Below are 22540 nucleotides of genomic sequence, written 5' to 3'. Positions count from 1 at the left end.
ACCCACATTTAGGGTAAGTCTTTCTCCTTCAGTTGCTGTCCCACATACCAACCATCTCTGTAAACACCAACACAGACACACCCAGAAATGTGCTTTATTCATCTCCTAGGTGTCTCTCAACCCAATCAAGTTGACAATCAAGATTAATCATCAGGAAATTTCAACATGAGATTTTGTGGGGACAAAGCACATAGAAACCATAAGAGGGGCTACCCTCTGCATTGTAGGGTGTTTACTAATATCCAAGGCCTTTGCCAGTAGTTAGAAGCAGAATATTTTCTTTCTTCTACCAACACATTGTCTTTAGACATTGCCAAATGTTGGTGGAGATGGGTTGCTCTCTGTTGAGAAGCACTGGTTTGCATATATGTGATTTTTCTGCATAAAACCATCAAATACCATTTCTTAATATTCCTTGTTAAAAACACCATCCTAAAAGATAACAGCGATCTCATCCAAAGCATTATACTCTGTCCCTATGTCAGCTTTGTGTTATAAGGTGAGAAACAGAGGGACACAGAATCATGGGTTGGAAATTACATTCTGCAGCCTCTGACTGGCTCCTAGTGCACTTTATCATTGTATGAATACACAGATAGAAACTGTCAGAGAAGCGACGGTAAATTTACTTTTTCTCTATGACTTATTGCTGTGAGTTGGTAGTGGCATAGGTGGTAAGAAAGTAACATTACCAATTAAAATGATACTATTTGCATATATGTAAGTATAGTTGGCATAGCAGAAATAAAGTCATATCAACCATTCTCTAAATACTTTGAAATGTTCTTCAGAAATAAAATTTTAGGCATTTCATAGCTGATTTCAAAGAGTTTTTCTCTGCCTGACCAAACTTATGGGAGAAAAATAAAAAATTATAGTTTCTAGGAGCCAGAAGAATGGGGAAATGGAGAGTTGCCAATCAGTGCCATGAAAATTCAATTGTGGAAGTCTGAACAACATTGTACATATAGACAGCAGTGCTATATTATGAACTTAAACATCTGTTTAGAGAGTAGAACTTATGTTAAGTGATCTCACTACAATAAAATAAAAATAATAGAATGTATGAACTTTTGAATAAAAACTTCAGATAAGAGAGATCATTTTGTTTCTCTCCCAAGATTTTCTGACAACGCGAGTGGAAGTGACTTTGAAAAATGGAGCTATGACTCCTTTAGTGTATGCTGGTTTATTTCCTCACAGCCCATCATAATAAGCCTATACATGAAGATGACCAGGAAGATCCTTCAAGGAGAAAGAGTTGGGGTTGGAGCAAAACTGGCAATTGTTGGTCAGATGTCAGTTAGTATTATCTCATAAATTGCTCATGATAAACATGTTTATTTCCTATTTGTAGATGAGTAAATTGAAGTGAGAAGAGTTAATAAACAGGTTTAGGTTTGGACTAGCAAGGTTCTTATTGTAGGATATTCAAACTCATTCTTTTCCTGTAAAGCCATGGACCAGGTGAAGTGTCTGTCATCTCAGCTTCTTGTGCTGATGAGAGCAAGGCAGGTAGGCGTGTACAGTAATGAGACACAAAATGACAAGCCAACATATTATGCTTAAATACTACATGACCGCCAAAACATTTGTGTATATTGATTATAGTCTGGCTACAGAAAATAATATTTCACTGCTAAAGATTACTTTTCATTATTTGCTACTTAAACACATAAAGCCCAGCAAAAGAAAGGCAGACTAAAAAACACATAGTTACATAAAATATTTCCATAGATCTTATTTTCTATTTTAAAGAGATCATTTAAATTTTATTGGTGGTTGCAGAATTTTATTTTACAAACTTTTCTGAACCTCATGGGGGCTCTAGAATGTGTTAAAATGAAGCTTTCCTGAAATGAATAAACTAGTGAATTTTTGAAGAGTTAGTGAAATGAAGAATTTTACCTCATTATCTTTCTGATAGGTTGAAATCAGCTTCTTTTTTGTTGATTTCTTTTCTATTAGTGTATAATAGTCACACAGGGAAATACATGGTGATATTTACATATGTGATTATAATATATCTTAGTTATACTCCCTCCATCATTCTCCCTTTCCTCCCCCCAGAACAATTTTAACAGGTTTCATTCTTCTATTTTCATATATGCACACAAAACACAGCCACTATATTAACCCTCATTCCCCCTTTTCTTGTGCCCACCCCCACCTACAGGTACCTATCCCCAGAAAAGATTTACTTTTCTCCCTTGACATTTTTTTTTAAAAAATTAACTGTATATTGATAGTCCAAGGGGGTTTTCTTTTATCAAATTAACTCTTTCCCCTCCATTACTTACTCATTCTCTACCAGCATGCTACCCTAATATTCAACAGTTTACTGTACTCTGCATAATATTATAATGTATAGATGGGTTGTTTCAATACTTTTCATTCTGTAACATTTTCTCTCTCCCTCCTTTGGTAGCACCCTCAGACAGACTCTCTAAAACAATTTTGTTCTCTCTCTCTCTTTCTCTCTCTCTCTATATGACTGTATATGTTTCTATACATACATTTAACTTATAGGTCTAGCTTCCACATATGGGAGAACATATGAAATTTTTGACTTTTTTGGGCTTGGCTTACTTCACTTAACATGAAGTTCTCCAGTTTCATCCATTTACCTGCAAACAACATAATTTCATTCTTCTTTATGGTGAGTAAAACTCCATTGTGCATATATGCCACATTTTCTTAATCCATTCATCAGTTATGGGGCATTTGGCTGCTTCCAAAGCTTTGCTATTAAATAGTATTGCAATAAGTGTGGGTATGCAAGTGGCTGTGTCATACCCTGGAGTACATTCCCTCAGATATATGCCTAGGCGTGGTATCACTGGATCTTATGGTAGTTCTAGTTTTAGGTTTTTCGAGAGACTTCCATAGTATTTTCCATGGTGGTTACACTAATTTACATTCCCACCAACAGTGTAGGAGCGTTCCTTTTCCCGGACATACTGGTCAGCAGCAATACTGTTATTTGTGTTCTTTATGGCAACCATTCTGACCAGGGTGAGGTGGAATCTCAATGTAGTTTTGATTTGCATTTCTTTTATGGCCAGGGATGCTGAACATTTCTTCATATGTTTATTGGCCGTTGGAATTCTTCTTTGAGAATTGTCTGTTCAGTTCATTTGCCCATTTATTCAGTGGGCTGTTGATTCTTCAAGCGGTTAGTATTTTGAGTTCCCTTTATATTCTGGTTATTAATCCCTTGTCAGATATACAGCTGGCAAAGATTTTCTCCCATTCTGTAGGTTGCTCTTCAGTCTGGTGATTGTTTCCTTTGCTGTGCAGATGACTTTTAGTTTCATGTGGTCCCATTTGTCAATACTTTCTCTTAATTGCTGAGCTACTGGAGTTCTATTCATGAAGTTATTACCTATGCCTATGTGGTCCAGTGTGTTCTTCATTTTTTCCTGGATTAATTTCAGATCTTACATTAAGATCATTAATCTGTTTTGAATTGATGTTTGTACAGGTGAGAGACTGGGATCTAGCTTCAGTCTTTTGCAGGTGGAAATCCAGTTTTCCCAGGACTGTTTGTTGAAGAAGCTATCTTTTCTCCAGCACATATCTTAGGGACCTTTGTTGAAAATCAGATGGCTGTAGTTGTGTGGATTTATGTCTGGGTCCTCTATTCTATTCCATTGGTCTTTGTGTCTATTTTTGTGCCAGTACCATGCTGTTTTTATTACTATGGCTCTATAGTATAGTTTGAAGTCAGGTATTGTGATACCTCCAGTGTTGCTTTTTTGGCTCAGGATTGCTTGGCTATTAGAAGTCTTTTGTGCTTCCATACGAACTTTAAGGTTGACTTTTCTATCTTGGTGAAGAATGTCGCTGGAATTTTGGTAGAGATTGCATTGAACATTTAGATTGCTTTTGGTAGTATAGACATTTTCAAGATATCAATTCTGTCGATCTATAAGCATGGAGTGTCCTTCCATCTTCTGATATCTTCATTGATTTCTTTCTTTAGTGACTTGAAGTTTTCATTGTATAGGTAGGCACCTCCTTCATTAAATTTATTCTTGGGTAGTTTAACTTTTTTGAAGCTATAGGGAATAATATTGTTTTCCTGATTTTTTCTCAGACTGTTCATTGTTTGTCTATAGAAATGCTATTGATTTTTGTGTATTGATTTTATATCCTGCTACTTTGCTGAAAGTGTTTATGAGATCTAAGAGTTTTTCAGTTGAGTTTTTAGGGTCTTTTAGATACAGGATCACATCATCTGCAAATAGGGACAATTTGACTTCTTCCTTTCTTATTTGAATCCCTTGTTTTTCTTTCTCTTGTCTTATTGCTCTGGCTAGGAATTTCAGCACTACATTGAACAAGAGTGAGTGGGAAGAGTGGACGTCCTTGCCTTGTTCCTGATTTAGAGGAAATGGTTTCAGTTTTTTCCCATCAAGTATGATGTTAGTTACAGGTTTGTCATACATAGCCTTTACAATGTTGAGGAATATGCCTTCTATTCCTAATTTCTGCAGTGTTTATCATGAAAGAATGCCAAATTTTGTCAGACTCTTCTGTCTATCAGTATGATGGTATGGTTTTTGCCCTTGATTCTGTCTATGTGGTTTATTACATTTATTGATTTGTGAATGTTGTATCACTCTTACATCCCTGGAATTAAACCTACTTGATCATGGTGTATAATCTTTTTATTGTATTGTTGGATTCTGTTAAGTATTTTATTGAGGATTTTTGAGTCTTTGTGCATCAAGGATATTGGTGTATACCTTTATTTTATTGTTGTGTCTTTACCTGGCTTTGGTATTAGGGTAACACTGGCTTCATAGAATGTATTGGTAGTATTCCTTCCTTTTGTACTTAATGGAATAATTTCAGGAGTAGTGATGTTAGTTCTTTAAAAGTCTGGTAGAATACAGCAATGAATCCATCAGTGCCTGGGCTTTTCTTTGTTGGGAGAGTCTTTACAATTGCCTCAATCATTACTTCTTATAGATCTGTTTAAGTTTTAATAACCTCTTGGCTAAATTTTGATGAGTCATATGTGTCAAGAAATGTATCTATTTCTTTTTCATTTTCCAGTTTGCAAGATTATAGGTTTTTAAAGTATTCCTATATGATCATCTGAAATTCATTGGTGTCTGTTATAATATTCCCTTTTTCATCTCTGATTTTATTAATTTGGGTCATCTCCTTTCTTCTTTTGTTAACTTGGCTAGCAGTTTGTTGGTCTTGTTTATTTTTTCAAAGAACCAGCTTTTTGTTTCATTGATCTGTTGTATTGTTTTTTGGTCTCCAATTCATTGATTTCTATCATTATTTTTATAACCTCTTTTCCATCTATTACCCTTTTGGGTTGTCTTGCTCTTGTTTTTCTAGGAGTTTGAGATGTATCATCAGATTATTTACCTGAGGTCTCTAGTTTTTTGATGTGGGTGTTCATGGCTACAAATTTCCCTCTTAGGACTGCCTTGGTGCATCTCACAAGTTTTGGTGACTTGTGTCCTCATTTTCATTTGATTTTAGGAATTTCTTAATTTCTTTCCTAATGCTTCTAATTGATGGTCAAAAGTGTGTTGATCAATCACACCATGAGTTTGAATGTTTTTGTAGTTTTCTTTGTTATCGATTTCTAGTTTTATTCCATTATGGTCTGTTAGTAGACAGTGAATTGTTTCAATTCTTTTGTATTTGTTGAGGTTTGTTTTATGATCTAGGTTGTGCTCTATTTTGGAAAAAGTTCTATGGGCTGCTGAGAAGAATGTGTAATCTGCTGTTGTAGGATGAAATACTCTACAAATGCCTGCTAAGTCCATCTTGTCAAAGGTATTATTTAGTTCTAAGATACCTTTGTTGATCTTCTGCCTGGACATTTTGTCTATTGAAAAGAGTGGGGTATTGAAATCTCCCACAATTATTGTATCTGGTCCTAACTGTTCCTTTAAGCTCAGAAGTATCTATCTTATGAATATGGAGGCTCCAATGTTTGGAGCATATATATTTAAAATTATTATGCCTTACTGCTGGATTGTTTCCTTTATTAATATGCAGTGGCCTTCTTTATGTCTTTTGACTGATTTTTGTGAAAACTTGCTTTGTCTCATATGAGAATAGCTACTCCTGCTTGTTTTCAGTTTCTTCATGCCTGTTTAAGTCTTTTTCCAACCTTTTACTTTTAGTTTGTGTGTGTCTTTGGTTATGAGGCATGTTTCTTGTAGACAACACATTGTTGGATCTTGCTTTTGGAGACAATCTGACAATCTGTATCTTTTGATGGAAAAGTTAAGTCCATTTACATTTAGGGTTAATATTGAGACATGTTTACTGATTCATGTGTGTCTATTGCTTTTCTTCCAGATTGAGTTTCATGTTAATTGTTCTTTTGGCTTTGTTCAGCTTTGGGTTTTGCTGGTTTTCTGAGTTGGATCATGCTTGCTGTTTTCCTAGTTCTTGTTAGTTTTGTCAGTTCTCCTTGAGTTTTATTGTTTCCTAACCTCTTGTGTTTGTGATTGTTTTTTCATTCTGTTCCATGTATATTTTCCTTTGAGTAGTCCTTGCACTGCAGGCTTGGTGGACTTGAACTGCTTTAGCTTATTCTTGTCTTGGAAGGTCTTTATTTCTCCCTTGAGGTTGAAAGACAGCTTTGCTGGATAAAATATTCTTGGTTGGCAGTTATTCTTTCTCAGAGTTTGAATTTTATTGCTCCATACTTTCCTGGCTTTTAGGGTTTGTGTTGAGAGGTCTGAGGTGATTCTTATGTGTTTACCTTTGTATGTAAGGTGGTGTTTTTCTCTTGAAGCTTTCAGTATTCTTTTTTAGTTTTCTAGATTTGGCATTTAATTATGATGTGTTTTGGGGTTTTTTGGTTTGATCATGTCTATTTGGAGTTCAAAATACCTCCTGTAGATGGGTGTCTATATTGTTACATAGATTTGGGAAATTATCTGTTATGATTTCATTGGATAGATTTTCTTTGCCTTTGGTTTGTATTTCAGCTCCTTCTTTCACCCCATGAATTATTAGGTTTGATCTTTTGATTGTGTTCCAGCGTTCTTTATGTCATATTCATGTGTTATCTTTATGATTGCTCACCTGAAATGTTCCTCAATGTTGTCCTCCATCTCTGATACTCTTTCTTTTGCTTGATCTTATCTGCTGATAATACTATCCATTGTGGTTTGCATTTGATTTATTAGGGTTTTATTTCTAATATTTCAGTTTGAGTTTTTTTTCATAATTTCTATTTCTTTGCTGAACTTCTCTTCCATAGTGCTGACTTTCTTGTCGAAGTCTTGGATTGATTTCCTAACTTCATTTATGTTTTTTTTGAGTCCTCTTTAAGGTCTCTGATCATTTTTAAAAGTAATCTTCTGAATTGTTTCTCTGACATTTCAGTCAATTTTTTAACTTTGGATTCAGATGTTGAGTTGTTGTGGTGAAAGTTTGGAAGTGAAAGATTGCCTTGGTTTTTCATATTTAAATTTCTATTCTGTGTTTTTCACATCTGTTGGTCTAATATTCCTTGGATGCATGGAGAACCTATTGCAGAAGTGAGTGATTTATTCAACAATAAATCAATCATTTGAATGAGAAAGGAACAATTGATGACTGAATCTGTCTCTCCAGAAAGGCAGTATGGGAACAAAATTCTTATATCTAGGGGAACTATATGGGAGCTTAACACTGGTTGAAGGATCTAGGGATTGGAAATTGAACTATGGAATGTGCTAACCTAGTCATTTACACAGCTCCATCCTCCCATGGAGATTACTAAGCCATGATCTCTGATACTTTACTTCCCATTGTTCCTGACCAGCAAACTCCTTAGTGCTGGTGGTTCATCCTTTCTCACCAGTGCATTCCTGATCACTTTGGTGTATGATGTCTGTGTATTTGGGATTTCTATAGAATAAGCTTCTCTGGTAGATCTTCTGGACTAAATAATTTATCCATTCCAACATGTCCCTATCTTTATTTCTTCTTCTACCACCTGCCAAGTCAACTCAGGATATTCTACATTGCTAAAATTTGTCCACTGTTTTTTTTTTGTGCTTCTAAGAGCCACACAAGCAACAAGTTTGTCCCATTACTTCAGTTCCCTGTTAGAATGGTAAATCTTGTTAAGTAAAATACCTTTAAATGAATGGACTCTTGCTTATCCAGGCTGTATTCTACCCCTCCCCCTCCCAATTCATATCCCAGGAAAACTCCTCTGATTCCTCTAATTCTTGTGAATATAGTTCTTCTGGTATATAATCTTTTTCTGTCTTTATCAGACCCAGTATGTCTCTAGCTGGGTTACATTGCAATTAACCAGTTAGGAGCCTAGAAAACAGTGTTGAATGAGAAGCACTGCCAGGTACTTTTCTCTGCCTCATTTCAACAACTTTCCAACAGTCCTATGAGGCAGGTATTATTTTCATTTAAGAAATTGAGATATTGAGGCTTTGAGGGCTTAAATAATTGGCTGAAGAGCCCATCACTAGTAAATGGTAGAAACACAGAGCAGGATGCTGGTGGGGTAGGGGATATGAGCAGGAGTTTCTTCCATTGAAGAAGGCATTGATGTGGTTTGGAAAAGTCTGGTTTTGGTTAACACCAGGAAATTGAAGGAGTTTTGAATAAGAAGGTGCAATTTAGTGGTAAGACAATGAATTTCCAGATGAGGTAGTAAAAATGAGACTATGGAGTATTGAATAGGGCTAACATGGTCCAATAATTGAGTTCGGATGAGAGGATGGAAAGATACAGCTCCAAGAAAGGACTTGAAAGTCCCAGATTTTGTAACTTTTTTGATACTACTCTCTACTTATTGAGGATTGTAGCACAGAATAGCAAACAAAATTAAAAAATCAAATTATAACATGTATTTGTTACCTATTGCTATATAATACATCATCCTAAGAGTTTGTGGCTTCAAACAAGACAGAGATGTGGGAAGGCTTAACTGGCTCCCCCAGCTTATGGATTCTGCCAGGGCTGTGGTCATCTCAAGGATTTACTGGGCCAGTATTGGCTTTCAAGCTTACTCACAAAGCTGTTGCCAGGATTCAGTTCCTAGCAGACTATTGGACTAAGGACTTTTGTTCCTTACCTCTTAACTCTTCTGTAGGTAGCTCACAACTGAGAAGCCGGCTTTCAAAGTAAGCAAGTGAGAGAGCAAAAAAAGAGCCTGCAGGATGGAAGTCACAGTGCCAAGATAAATTAATGGTAAAGGAGTAGTCTCATCAACAAATGGTACTGGGTCAAATGGATATCTGCATGCAAAAGAAGGAAGCTGGATTCCTATCCCATGTAATATAGAAAAATTAGCTCAGAATGAGTAAAAACATAAATATAAGGGGATAATTATTAACTCTTCTTAGTAGAAAAGAAAAAGATGAAATCTTTGTGACATTGTATTAGACCATGGTTTCTCAGAGGTGACATCCAAAATCCAGACAACAAAAGAAAAAAAAAAGATAAATTTGGTCTCATCAGAATTAAAAGCTTTTGTGCTTCAAAAGATGCCATCAGGGAAAAAGATGACTCAGAGATGAGAGAAGACATTTGAAAATCATGTGTCTGGTAATGGACTTGTGTCCAAACCAAAGAACTCTTACAAATCAATCAAAGAGACAACCCAATTTTAATTCAGATGAAAGATTTGAATACACAATCCTTCAAAGAAGATACACAATTGTTCAATAAATACATTAAAAGAGCTCAACATCATTAGTAATTAGAGAAATGAAAATCCAAACACAATGAGCTATAATTTATACTAACTAGGATACTTATAATAAAAATGATGATGTAGCTATCTGAGGACAAATTAGATGTCATTCCTATGTGCTGGAAGTGTAAAATGGTATACCTACTTTGACTAACAATTTGGGAATTTGTCAAAAAGCAAAACAGAGTTAACATATCATTTATCTATTCCACTCCTAACCATAGACATAAGAAAACTTAAAACATACATCCACATAAAAACTTCCATATTAATATTCATAGCAACATTATTATAGCTCAATTGTGAAAATAACCCTCAAATTTATCAGGTGATGAATGGATAGTATATATGTATGTATATTTAATATGTATTAGAATATTATTTGTGCATAAAAAAGAATGACGTTCTGGTATGTGCTGTAACATGAAAGAAATGTAGAAACATTAGATTAAGTGAGAAGAGCCAGACAAAACCCCACCATGTATTGTCTAATTCCATTCATGTGAAGTATTCAGAATAGGCAAATCCATGTACAGAAGAAGCAGATTAGTTGTGGCTGGGGTTGAAGGAAGGGGGTACAAGGGAGTGACTGCTAATATTTATAAAGTTTCTTTTGGAAGTAAAGAAGATGTTCTGCAATTAGTGATAATCAATGCTAAAAATCCACCAAATTGTACCTATTAAAAGGAACTTATGGTATGTGAATTATATTTTAAGAAAAATGTTATTTAAAGAAGCCTGTCCCTTCATCTCACTTCTACTGAGTCTTAAAATTTAATCAAACCTAGAAAAGTCTAGATTCTATTGTAAAAACCCATGCAGTTTAAACTTTTAGCCATTTGCGTCCTATCAAACATTTCTTAGTAATTGTCTTATATCCTGTTGAATGTTTGACTCACACTGACTCAAACTATCACATCAATCTAATTGCCTATCATTCAAAGAATTTTAGAGTTCTATTTAGCATAAATATAGTCTAGAAAAAATCCATTCTTCTTCGTCATTTAAGTGTTTTGAGTTTTCATTAACATTTTGTTCCTAGAGATGAGTAATCTAACAAATGCAATTACACAAGATGCTGACACTTCTCACATGAAATCTAAGTAAAATTCAAGTTCTAACACCCAACCCCCTGAATTCTTAATTCTGTTTTTGAAAGTGAAAATAATTGTTTATGGGGTAAAGGATCAGATGTGTTTAATATATTTTAAAGGACCAGATATGTAATGACAAAAATTAAAATGCCACCAAAGAGGAAGTTACAGCACATGACAGCTTATTTTCTGATTTAGTAATTTTCCGCTAGGTTCAAAGCAGCTGGGGAGAGTGGCAAGTAACAAAATAAGACATATTTATGGAGCCCACACATGGCAAGATTTTGTGTAAAATTAGTCAAAACCATTATACTTGTAGATGAAGAAATGGATTCCAACAAGCTTGCATTTTTAAGGAGCAATCATATTTGCTCTAAGTGAACTGGAAGAACTGAGAAATTTATTGGATTAGTTGGTCACCAGCATTGTAGCTCATAATAAAATCTTAGGGGAGAGCTGCCAAGTACTGGCACTCAAAAATTAGGATAATAATCCATTGATTTTCAATGAGTAGAATTCAACCCAGATTGCAGTCTGTCTTCCTCTCCAAGGGATGGGGGAGGGGAAATAAGGCATTAGAAGAATTTCCATGAAAACTTTTGTGTTTTGCCTTTATGTATTAGCTAAAATATTTTAGTAAAGGATGGGACAGAAAATGTGCCTCATTTTTAAAATGTTAATAAAAATGACTGATTTCAGGGTGGGTACAACATGAGCTTGAAACATCTTATTATACCATAATAAGGAAACACTACACACACACACACACACACACACACACACACACACACACACACGGTGGATCTATATGTATACTGGTGCTTATCATCAGAAATAAAGATCCAGCTTGAAGAGACTATCCATAGCCAAATCTAGGACAATTTGAGCATCAAAATAATAAGGTACAATAATAAATAAAGAGCCATCAGAAAAAGGGAACCATGTCAAAGATCAAGAAGGAAAGAAATAAAGAAAGGAAGGAAGGAAGAGAGAAAGAAAGAGAGGAAGAAAAAAAAGAAGTAAAGAAGAAAGAAAGAATAACAAACAGGAGAGAAAGGAGGACTCTTGCTGACTGCAAGTCTGGGGGGACTACTGGAGTTGGAAATACCATTTGGAAACCACTGAACACAGATTGAAGTAACTAATAAAAATCAATGTGTTCTAAATATGGGGAGAAAATTTCATGAGAAACAGAATATTTATATAGTCTTTTTTAATGTTCACAAATATTTACTTATTAAAAATACAAAGAGGTAAGTTTATGCTGAGAAATGCAGCAATAAATACAATTGAAGAAAGGAGAGCAATGCTACATGGATGCATTAGCACCAATGAAGATTTTGCAACCACACCACACAGACCTCAATGCCTGCAGGCCACTTTGTACAGGATTTTTTAAAACACTACTCTGAATAGATCTTGTCAGTTTATGTAAGAGAATGAATACACATATAATCACAAATGCTCACTGCACATGATTGTATTTAAAAATTAGCAGACAATATTGTAAAGACATTGATAAGTAAATTTCTAAAAGGCTTTGAACCTAAAACAATATTGGCTTGCATAGTACTCCTTTTTCCTTTTTCTGCCTTTTCCCTAGGCATTGCCTATTAGTGCTGTTAGAGTTAAATCCTATAGCATACCCAATAACTTGCATATGAAGTAAAAGGAATACTGTGAAAGGAGAGTAATCTTGCACAGCCAATCCTATGGAATATCTATGCATTTTTATACTTATACTGAATCTTACACTTTAATATTACACTTAGACTAGAATTTTTAAACAATAGAAAAATATTTTTCCAGTGTAGTGTATATGGTTTCTACACAGAAGACTAAATTCATACTTATTGCTAAATGTAATCTTTGCCAATTAAATCTAAGACATTTAGAAATTTACATACATGGTCTTAAGGAATCTGGCCATACTTATCTGTTATAAGTGAGATTTAAATTAATACAGTGATTATGCAATAAAGAATCAGATCGTTCCTTGGCTGCATCTTGACTGGTGATCACAGTCACCATCACCTACAAGGAGCAGACGGACATAGCGTGCCTTCAGGTGTGGAACTCCCAGAAGGAGGTTATATCACATATGCAGTACTCTAGCTGAGAATACATCACCTCAATGTAATCCGGAGAAAATATCAGGCAAGCCCCAAAGGAGGAAATTTCTAGTAAACAAAAGGGAGACTTCATTTTCCCAAAACATCCATGCCATAAATGACAAACTGCAATGTTTCAGTTTAAAAGAAGTCAAAGACAAAATGTAAATGAGGTTATGGAGGAAAGGGAGCTCTACCATACTGTTGATAGGAATGTCAATTAGTATAGCCACTATGGATAATAATATGAAAGTTTCTCAAAAACTTAAACTATTATATGACCCCAGAAGTACTGCTTCTGAGTATATATTCAAAGGAAATGAAATCAGTATTTTTAAAGATGTCTGTACTCCTATGTTTATTGTGGTATTATTCGCAATTGTCAAAATATGAATCAACCTGTGTCCATCAATAGATGAAAGGATTAAAATGTGTCTTCTACATGCAATGGACTATTACTCAGCTTTTAAATAGGAAGGAAAGACTATTATTTGTAACAATATGGATATACCTGGAGGTCATTATGCTAGATGAAATAAACAAGGCACATAAATACAAATACCCCATGATCTCACTTATATGTGGAATCTAAAAAACTAGAACACACAAAAGCAGAGTAGAACAGTCATTATCAAGGACTGGGGAGGAAGGATTTGGGAGATATTGGTCAAAGAACAGAAAATTACAGCTAGACAAGATGAGTAAGTTTAAGAGACCTATGGTATGACATGGTAACCATAATTAATAACAATAATTATTTTTTAAAAGACCAAAGAAACATGACAAGCAAATACAAGACCTGACCTTGGACTAGATCCTGTCCTGGAGTTGGGAAGGGCACTGCATTATTATAACACTGTCTGGTCAAGTGGAAAATCTGGAATCCAGTGTAGGTTAAAGAAATAAAACATTTGCTAACATTAAATTTCTCAAGGCTGACAACTCCTTGGTTATAAAACAGAAAATTCCTTCTTTTAGGAAATACCCATTGAACTACTCACAGGCCAAAGGACTTGATATATTTAATTTACTTTCTTATGGTTCAAAAATTAGATATAGCTAGATACATATTGAGTTAGCACTAATGATAGAACAAATGGTATAAAATGCTAAAAATAGGCAAATCTGAGTACCTCGTAGGTAAATATTTTCATATCATTTTTATTTCTACAATTTTATCTATAAAATTGAAGTTATGCCCAAATAAAAAGTTAAAAATTGGTCTGGGAATTTCTTTTGTTTTAGTTGGCAATGGACTTTGCTCGTGCAGAACTTAGCAAAAGGAATCTGAGGCTTGGGAAATCCAGTAGGACTTTTCAAGTCTGATGACGGATGTGCGTTTCAGATCAAATAGGGAAGGAAAGAAAAAAGATAAGTTTTATTTCTGTTTACAGTTATCTGGTTGTAAGAAAAACACACTCATGTTAGCCTAAATAAAATTTACTATAATTTATTATAGGAACAAAGGGCATTTCATAAAGTATTACCAACCTCGTGGGAGCTTTAACTACATCAGGTAGTTGTCTGTCTCTGACTCTGTCTCTGTCTGCTCTCCTCTCCAGTCACCTCTGCTCAGGACTATAGGGTCACCAGGTGGAAATATGAAGCAACTACTTCAGCAAAATTTATGAAGGGTTTCCAACTAAACAGGCATAGGCTCTGTAAACACCCCAAATATTTCATTCATTATGTTAAAGAAGAATAACTGACCATTGCTCTTTGATTAACGACTTAATTAATGTGACTTAATCTGTAATGAATAATTTATCTTAAGGGCAATGTAAGATTGTCAAAATGTTAATATGAGCGCGATATGCTTCGATTTTCCTTTCATAAAGAACACTTTGACAAAGGGTGGAGAGTGGATTTTAGCGAAATGAGAGCAAATGTGGGGTATAGATTAGATGCTACTGTCATAGTCCAAGGAAGGCCTGTAGTAACAGTAGCAGCACAGGTGGAGAGAAGGGGTAGATGAGGAAAATTGGGGTGGGTGGGGTTGTTTATTTTGGAGCAAGTTCTCACTATGTGGTTCTAGCTGGCCTTAAATTTGTGATTCTCCTGCCTCAGTCTCCCTAGTGCTGAGATTACAGGTGTATATTGTTAAATCTAATAAAATGGCAAGGAACAATTTGATAATGGTGGGCGCTGGATCACAATAAGCCCATATTCATTAAATTGCAATTTGTCACAGATTGAAGAGTACAATTGGTAAGTATGTTAGTCAGCTTCCCATCGCTATAACAAATGTCTGAGATGATCAATCTGTAAAGAGAAAAGATTTATTTTGCCTTACGGTTTTCATTCCATAATGGGTTGTGCCAGTTTTCTTGGGGCCTGTGGTAGAACACTGTGGCAGGAGTGAATGGGGGGGGCAAAGTCACTCAATGACTGAAAAGTAAAAGAAGGGAAGAGATTGGCTTCCCACAGTGTCCTTTGAGGGCACACCACCAAAGACCTCCCACTAGGCTCCACCTCTTAAAGTTTTCACCTCCTCCAAATAGTGACAAAGTGCAAACAAAGTCTTTAATACATTTAATACATTTGGAGAACACTTAATATCCAAACCATAGCTGTGGGGAATCGACAAAAAAGACAGAACTACATTTCTACTGCCGCATAACAAGTTGCTGCAACCCAACAACATGAAACAACACCCAGATGTCACCTCACATTTCTATAGGTCAGAAAGCTTGATGAACCTGACTAGGTTCTTTGCTCAGTCTTCCAAGATAGAATTCAGGGCCACCTAGGCACTGACTTGGAGACTCTGGGAATGAATCCATTTCCAACCTCATTTAAAACATTGGAAGAATTCAGTTCTTTGCTGTTACAAAATAGAGGTTCCCATATCCTCAATGACTCCTAGCTGAGGTCCTGTTTTAGTACCCTGAAGTCTCCTGAAGCTCTTTGACATGGGTTTTAACACAGCCTTGCCCCTCAAAACAGGCAGAAGGACCCTTTGCCTAGATTTCTTCGCCTCAGTTTCAGAGCTCCCTGGCTTGCACTATCATCAAGAGGTGCTTCTCTGCATTTCAAAGGATTCATATGAATAATTTAAGCACAGGTGGCTAATCTCCCTCTTGTCATGTACCTTCTCATCACATTTACTTCTTCTACCCCTGCTAGAAAATCAACAAGATGGACTATACAAGGACAAGGGTCACTGAGGGTCAGTTTTAGAATTTTGCCTGCCACACAGGCAAAAGACTGTGTTACAGATTATCCCTTTGACAACTTTTGTTCTTGGAGAGGGAAGATTGCCTTTGACTCGACAGTAATATCTTCAGCATTCTCAGAAAAAAAAGCAAACAAACAAAACCCTATTCTTTTTCCTTCTAAAGTGGAAAAAGCTAAGATGATTCTGTAGTAAAGAGGATGTGCTTCGCTTCCCCCAAGACACCACAGCTGGGCAGCACAGTTGCCTTTCTGGGAAGAGTGACTGCTCTGGTCTGCATGGAAGGCCACCCAGGAGGGAGCACTTCCATGTGGAAGTCTGAAGGAACAGTGGAGTACCATGAACGTGGCATCAAATTCTACCACAGCTGCTTGTTTCCTCTCCCAGAGAGATCAAGACAGACCGCTGTCCAGAGAGCAAGAGACTCGGAGCCCAGGACACTGGTGATTAAGGGGGAAATAATGCCTTGGGATGAGCAACACCAGGCACTTGTAACCCAACCTCCCAGTGAGTTTTCAGCATTTTTGAGTTGTACCAAGATGTCTTTCCTTTGGAGAAAGCAGAGGGAGAGACAGGGACATGAACGCTGCAATAATGTGGGTGGCTAGCTGCTGAGAGTCCAGAGCCCAGACTCTTGGCTTTTAGAGTTGCAAAGCCTTCAAAATGCCAGGGAAGCATCAGGGAAAGTGAGTGGGAAGCCTCTTACAAGAATACTATGGGCTGCAGAATTGCAAACAGATCTGACATACTTACTCAGGAGCCCAGCAGAATCTGAACACTGCCTGGTGTTACAAGTCATGGGACAGAAGGCGCTTGTTCCTCTGGAATGGACTTTGGCACTCAAAAAATCACCATCTGCCTTTTTTTGGCTACTTCAGACCCCCAGGGAGGGACTTTGTTGTTGTGTCTATGTCCTGAGCCTCATTTGTAGTAGAGAGGAATCATGCAACAGAGTTGGCAGCTGTCTTGAAATACTGAGGAAAGTAGACAGGCAGAAGTCTCAACATGAAGGGTGATTGAAGGAAAGTTTTGATAGAGACAGTCAGGCCTGGGTTCAAACTCTTATTCTGCCATCTGTGATAGGAGTGATCTTACAAATGTTGCTTTGTCTTTGTAATCCTTTATTAGCTTCCCTGAGTCCCAGTTTCTCATTTGTAAGTGGTGGAGGTGTGGGCAGGAATGATGTCTCTAAACTGTGCAAAGAAAGTCACTCCAAGGTTTAATAAATTATAGACACTACGATGTAGGTAATATCTTACCTTACATCCAGAGGACCTGTTGGCTGCCTACTAAATAGCTTTTCCTTTTATTTTCTTCATGTCTGGCAGAATCTAGCTCTCAAAATATAATAAAAAGGTAAAATATTTGTTTTCCTAGTTTCCCTTATAGCCAAACATGGGCACACGTCTGGTCGTGGCTTGGCTCTGCTATAACCTCCTTTAAACATTTAGAGGAGTCATCAATGGTTTACAAAGAAGAAAAAAATGGAAAGAGGGAGGCCTATGTATGGTAGACTGAAGTTATGACAGTGTTCCATGGCATTGTCAGACTGCTGAATGAATCCTGGAACTCTCTTGCTGTATTAGTTAGGATTGTCTAAGATATGCTGAGGAAATAAGCAAACCCTAAATCTTAATGGCTTATAAAAACAAAGGTTTATTTCTTTATCTACTTATTTGCTCATGTTGTATGGATGGCATGGACTAGCTAGGGGATTTGTCCCATGTTTCTTTACTCTAAAAGATAAGTAGGTAAAACAACTGTATCCTAAATGGTATAGGTTTAGGGATTTGTGTATTATAGAGCTACAGGCTGTGTTAAAGGAACAAAAAGACATCCTTGAATAAATATAAATATCCTCTAAGTTGTCTTCTTCTTTCAGTTTATTCAGAACTTAATATTTTCAAAGGCTGAATGTCCAAAACTCCTCTTTGCATTTTCATTACACAGTTTCTGCTATAGCAATACTGTTTAACAAACATCCTCAGATCTCAGTGACTTATAGTAATGCACATATTTCTCACTCATAGGTCTGTGGGTGAGGACTGGTTTTGCAGATATCAGCTAGGAATGTCAGATCTTCACTTCATGTACACATATTGGATTCAAGTCTTCTCCATGTAGCATTTTCTTTTTGGATCATTTGTTATTTGATATATGTTCCTCTCATATCTATAGAAAGAGATTCAGTTCAATCCACAAAGGCTTATTAACATCTGTGATATTAGTGGAGTTAACATTTCCTTGGCCAAGTCACATGATCCATCCCAAAGTTAAAGTAGTAGTCTTGAATGTGCTGTTTTATTTCTTGGGAAGCACTGTAAAATCATATGGAAAGGGATATGAACATAAAATTTTAACACAAAGAGAAAATAAGAATTGGCAACAAGCCTCCAGTCTACCATACACATGCCAATCAACTGATCACAGCAGTCAATAGTTCTATCTTTCGGAAAAAAATAAAGTTTATGACACTAAAGAACTTCTATGTCCTGGACTTTTCTTTCTTTTCCATTCTCTTCTCAGGTTTCACTTTATTCAAATCAAATTAGCCTATTTTATTAGAACCTGACATAGTCCCTGTCATTTCTAGCTATTGCTGATTACACTGCGAGTCGTCATATCCTTCTTCCATACTTCACCTAAAGCCTAAGATGCCTTTCCGTGTTTCAGTCTACAATTTTGCATTTGTCTGAGCTGGTCCATTTGGGGCTTAGAAATTGAAATCTTGGATAGATGACTCTTCTTAATCTCAGCTAGAAACTAACTTTGAAGCCTACAGAGTAACTTGAGCACTTGGTATTGAAACTCTTAGTCTTACTGTAGAAGAATACCCACAGGGTTGCAGACTGTGGACATAAAACTTTAATGCAATAAGGAGGAAGTAAGGCAGTAAAGAAGTAAGGAAGTAAGGCAAACTACATCCAGTCTGCCATACACAAGCCAGTCCACTCATCACACCATCAATGGCTGTATATCCCTGACAAAATAAAAGGCCTCAATTGAATATTATACAGGCCTCCCTTTTCACTTCCTAAGCTAAGAACTTTTACTGACCGGGCTCCTTTTTCATTAGCCTTGGTCATTTGGAACTGTATAATTGAAATGGAAAAAGTACAAGCCTTCTCATATGGTCTTTGGAGATTAATCAATTGCATGGCATTTGGTTGGACGGAACCTCTTTCCAAAAGTTAAATTGATGAACAAGCCTAATATAAGAGAAATAAACCTCCCATTGCAGTGTTTTGTATTAAGATTTCAGTCGCTTCCCAACACCCAGCATGAAAAAAAGAAAAGGGGTGTTTTGGAAAGTGCTAGTCTACTTCTGCTACCTTTGTCCTTAGAGTCTCTGTCATGACAGGAGCCTTCTGTACTCTACTGCGAACATCAGTCTCTAGAAACACTGAGCTCCACAGTTTGGTTTTGGGAAAATTACATAGACTGGGCATAGCCACTATTGGCAAGAGGAACCGCATACGACAAAGGGAATTGAAATTCACCCAGGGCAGCTGTCTTTGATAAGAAAGAGAATGTTGTTAAATACTGCAGTATTGCTTAAGCCTGAAGCAGTTTGTATTAGTCAGGGTTTTCCAGAGAATCAGAGCAGCAGTTGTGTGTGTGTGTGTGTGTGTGTGTGTGTGTGTATAGTCACACCTTGATTTGATATTCATGGGGGTTCTAGGACTTCCTGTGGATACCAAAATCTGCAGATGATCAAGACCTTTATGTAAAATGGTGTAATATTTTCAAATAATCTATGCACATCTTCCTGTGTAAGTTAAATCATCTCTAGTTTGCTTATGATATGTTATTCAATGTCAAGGTTAGGTAAACAGTTGTTACTTTGCACCATTTAGGGAAAACTGATGAGAATGAAATGAATGTACGTGTTCAATACACAGGCAATTTTTCTTTAAATGCCTTTGATCCATGGATACAGACACTGTGAATGGAGCACCCACCATTTATATACCTGTATATTCTCCCTTCCCTAATATCTTGTGAGACGTAAATGCAGTCTGAAAGTATAAGTGGGCGTATTTTATATTTATTTTCCTTAGGGCAACTTGCATATGACACTAAACTTCATCTTACTCCTTTCAATTATATGAAAATTATATGTCCATACTTGCTGGATGTCTTCTTGGTCTTTCTTGTTCTCTTCCCCTCCCACATTCATTAGCATTGCAATTCCAAGATCAGCACAGCACTGTTTACCTCCAAGTTCCCTTTGGCAGTCTCTGTGTTTCCTTCAGAGCTTGTCCTTTGTTACTTCTATGCAACTTTGGGCATAGGCATCTTTGCCAGAGCTGAGGTCTAACATTTTTAAATTACTTGCTTTAAGAACTTGTTGTCTTGCTGAGAGTCTTGTCTTCTGATGAGCTGTGCCCAGTCTCGCCATCAGTGGATGAACTAGTGGTCTGAAGTGAGTGGACTTAGTGTGCCAGTTTGGGTGAAGTTCCCTTCTCTGCTAAATCACATAGCTTACATCTCTATGCCCACCAAATGAAGAACCTCTAGCATATTCTCATGAAGGATTCCAGGTTTTAGAAAAATGAGACAGGCAGGAAATATCCTCTGGTAAGGAAGACCCAGCTGCCCTCTGCAGAGAAGAAGAAAAGACAGTGAAAACTAACTTGAAGTGAGCACTGTATCTCATCACACATGTCACTTGCTCTAGCACATGCTGGTCTTTTCTGTCCTATTTGCTTTTCCTGCTAGACTGAAAATGATGTCAAGTCTGAATGTTATTTCTATCCCTTTAAATGTGATCATACATGTAACAAGTCGTCATGAAGTATTGTTCAGAGGCTGAATGCAGTGAAGAAACAAAGACCAGTACAGAAAGCAATGTATAAACATAGTCACCACTGGCCATCAAAATTACTTGGGAAACTTTTGTATATTAAACTTCTGATCCTCATGCCTGATGAGTCCAATTTAATAGGATTGAGGTAGGCTCCAGGAATCTACATTTATAAGACACACCAAGGATTTTAGGTTGAATAAATATTGGGATACTTTAATGATTTCATTTTGTGGAAGAAAAAAATGAAATTCAGAATGTTAAGTGACTTGGAAAAGACTTAGTTGAAGACAGAGATGACAAAGGAATTTGTAAATATATGGCTATTTTGTTGTCTACAATAATAAAGACAATACACATTTGTGCTAAGAATTTAAACAGTACATAGAGGTGTAGAAAGAAAAATAATTTTCTACCTCTGTATCTCAGTTTCCCATTCTTACTCCCAAGAGCTAATCACAAATTGTGTATATACTTTATCATAAAATTTTTAGTGTTAGCTATGTGCAGGATATTGTGATCTATTTTGTCCCTGAACACAGAAATTTGTTGAGGCAATCTGAACAAAAATATTAAAAAATGACAGCACTAGTATAGTTAGTGCTTTCTATAGGTCCTGTATTGAACACAATATATCTATTTTTTGCATTTAATAATTGTATTAATCCTGTTAGTAATTGTTCTTAACCCTATGAAAAAGATGGCGAATTTGAGGCACAAAGAACAAAACCCTGAAATTTACACTGCTCAAGCATTGTACAGCATTGATACAGCCTGACCTTTTGACCTTCAGCTTAGTTACTTCAGTAGGGTTTCATCCTACCTTTTGACACTGCTAGTGGGAATTAATGCCACATATCTCCTATAGAAAAGTAAGTTTGAAATTGATGTTAACAGAATATTACATTTTGACCTTAAAAAAACCTTTCCTCGGATTCTAAAGTAACTTTTTTCAATATCTTATTTTCTTCTTGCAAAGATGGTTTCAGTCTAGCAAATGTTGTGTCAAATTATGACAGCCATTTAAAAATGTTCTGGCACTAATCTCCTTATACATGGACATGCATGCATGATGATGTCATATGTCAAAGCAGAAGTCATCAATCATTTAATGTCCATCAAAACCTGCTAGGTTGAACTAAGCAGCATGCCTGTAAAATTTGTGCCAGGGAGGATTTGAAAGAACCCTTACAAAGGACTCTTCAATCACCCCAACGAAGAAAATATAAGCATCTCAGTGTTATGGCTTGGATATGAAAGGTACCCCAGAAGGCTCAGTTATAGAAGGCTTAGGATCCAGATGGGGTGTAATTTTGAGCGATTCTGGAAACTTTAACAGTGGGGTGTGGCTGGAGGAAGTAGGTCATTGGGGCAGGTCCTTATAGTAGCTTATCCCTGGCACATATTTATTTCTCTCTGCTTAAAACCATCCTGAGGTGATCACCTTTGCTTCTCTACACCTTCTCATCCATGTGTTCTGCCTCACCATGGCTCAGAAACTATGGAGCCAGACACCCATGTCTGAAACATCCAAAACAGTGAGCCAAAATAAATCTTTATTCTTTTTAAGTTGTTCTGTTGGGTATTTTGTCACTGCAGTGAAAAGTCTCACTAGCACAAATAGGAAGGTTTCTTAGTGCTTGGTGTGGATGTGGC

The sequence above is a fragment of the Castor canadensis genome, chromosome 11 (assembly GCF_047511655.1).
Source record: "Castor canadensis chromosome 11, mCasCan1.hap1v2, whole genome shotgun sequence".
NCBI lineage: Eukaryota > Metazoa > Chordata > Mammalia > Rodentia > Castoridae > Castor > Castor canadensis.
The sequence above is the reverse complement of the archived record's forward strand: the minus strand, read 5'-3'. Positions refer to the sequence as shown.